This window comes from Polistes canadensis, unplaced genomic scaffold (genome assembly GCF_001313835.1).
Source record: "Polistes canadensis isolate GaletaPanama2010 unplaced genomic scaffold, ASM131383v1 scaffold_30, whole genome shotgun sequence".
Taxonomy (NCBI): Eukaryota; Metazoa; Arthropoda; class Insecta; order Hymenoptera; family Vespidae; genus Polistes; species Polistes canadensis.
This window is the reverse complement of record NW_014569577.1, coordinates 204,248-206,878: the sequence shown is the minus strand read 5'-3', so window position 1 is coordinate 206,878 and position 2,631 is coordinate 204,248.

The following is a 2,631-nucleotide window of genomic DNA, read 5'->3' as shown; positions in this document are numbered from 1 at the left end:
GAGAGAGAGAGAGAGAGAGAGAGAGAGAGAGAGAGAGAAAGAAAGAAAGAAAGAAAGAAAGAAAGAAAGAAGGCGCGCGCGCGCATGAGCGAAACTATAAAAGCAAAGCATATGCTCGCGTTAAATATACATAAGCAGCATAATTAATCTTCTTGAATAACACTGTCGTCGCGAGAATAATACGCGAATTAACCAACCAACAACAACATCGTATAAAACAAAAAAATAATAAGTATATAATATAAAATATAAAAAAAAGTTAATAAAAATAACAAACGTTCGACAAAGGTTTATATTGCGAACGACAACGGTAGTCCGAACACACGGTTTTGTTTTCCTCTTTTATTTTATATTTTCTTTGGTTTTGTTTTTTTTCTTCTTCTTCTTCTTCTTCTTCATCTTCTTCATCTTTTTCTTCTTCTTTTTTTCTTTTTCTTCTTTTCTCTCTTATTGTTTCCGTTTCGCGATAGAGAAATATATTTTACTCGATGATCAATCAATCAATCAATCACATCACATCACAGCGCACGAATTTTTGAACTAAATTATCTATGTTGAACGTAAAAGGGGGATAGTAAGATTTTTTAAAAGAATCGAGAGAGAAAGAATAGAGTTTAGGAGATATAATACAGGTATATCCTTTATATCTAATCGTAAAAATATAGTTATTACGTTTGACATTAGAATTTGACGTTAAAACACAAAACTAATCTCGATCGAATGAATGACTAATTAATTAAAGCCACCCAAAATTGACATTTGACCTCGACTACTAAATGATGATCTGTCCCCTGATTGCTTCGAACGTTCGTATTAAATAAAAAAAAGAAAAAAAAGAAAAAAAATGAAACAAACAAAAAAAAAAGTAAAAAATGTTTTTATACAAAAGGTAATGCTGGAAATTATTATAAAAAAAAAGAACAACTTCTTCAATCGCTCGTTTTAACCATCGTGACAAATTTCGAAAGGCGAACGGAAAGATACGATTATATATTAGTGTTATTATTATTATTATTATTATTTTCTAATTTTGCTTCTTCTTCTTTTGCCCCTTCTCTTTTTTCGTTTTTTTTTTTTGTTTTTTTTTTTTTTTTTTTTTTTTTTTTTTTTTTTCCACTTCTAGTTATATATATATATATAGTATATGCATATGCATACATACATGTATATATATTTTTCTTTCTTCCTTTGTATTTTTTTTCTTTTGTTTTAAAAAAATATGATTATTAATGTTTCTTCCTCTCTCTTTTTTAATACGTGTGTGTGATTTACTTAGAAAAGATAAACAGAGAGGCAAATAATAAGGAGAAAAACAACCCAACTAAAGTGTCGACACTATATATATAATACACACACACACACACAACACACATATATATATATATATTTTCTCCTTTTTTTTTCGTTTTACATATTCGTTGCCCTAGGATACTAGTAGAAGACGGGCGCCATTGTTTATTTTTTCTTTTCTTAATGATATATATATATATATTTTTTTTCTTTTTTATTCTATCTCACATCCACATCAACGCTCCCCCAATTCCCTTTTTATCCACCTTCGAAAATTCCTCTTCCTTCGATCCTCCCCCCCCCCCATTTTTCCCTCGAATTTTGTAAATTGTGATATAATAAACAAATGTGTATAGGTACGACGTGACATCCTGATAAGCGCGAGTACGCGTAAATTTAAAGTAAAAGAAAAAAAGGAAAAAAAAAAGAAGAAAAACAAAACAAACAAAAACGGATATTTTGTTTCACACGGGAATTCCCCCTTTTTTAACGGACTCTGTGAATATATATATTGTGTATTATAATAATTACTAATTATATTAAATTTAAATATGGTTTACGTTCTAATATGCTGCTGCTGCTGCTACTCCTCCTCCCCCTCCTCCTTTAATCCTCTTTCCTGTGGTCCATTTTTTTTATATATCCAAACTTATAGAAATTACTAAACCCCTTCCCACCTATTCCTCCTTCACTGTCTCTCTCAAATTGTAATATACAAATATTTTTGACAAAAGACTAAGTGCTAGGAAAAAGAAAAGAGAAGAAAATTAAATTCCCTTTCTCCTCGCTCTATTTCTTCACCTCTTATTCCTACAACCAGTCCCAACCCTACCTCACCCCTATCCCACCCTAATTTCTTTTCTCATCCCATTTATCCGTCCTTTCCTATTTTGTTCGATAATTGCAGCGTTTAACGGTAATCTTTGAACGTAACTGAAAACTTATTGTACATTGTATAAACGATATAACCGCGTTCATTAAAACAAACAAATAAGCAAGAAGGCAAGCAACAAGCTCTAGTAGCAATCATGCAAACAAAATAAAAAAGGTCAGAAAAAGTAATGTGCACAAGATGAAAGATATAAAAAAAGAAAAGAAGAAAGAAGGTGTGTTGTATGATAGGATTATTTTTGCGCCATCCTACCCCTTCCCACCCCCCTCACATTCTTATTTTTTTCTCATACACAGCACCCCCCCCCCCCCTATCCGACATAGTAACTCTTTATTATTTTCCATGCATTATTAACCGGCGCATTGATTATATTATACATTTTTTTGTTCTTTGTATTATATTATTAATATTGACTATATAATATTATGTATGAAGTATAAAAGAAAAAC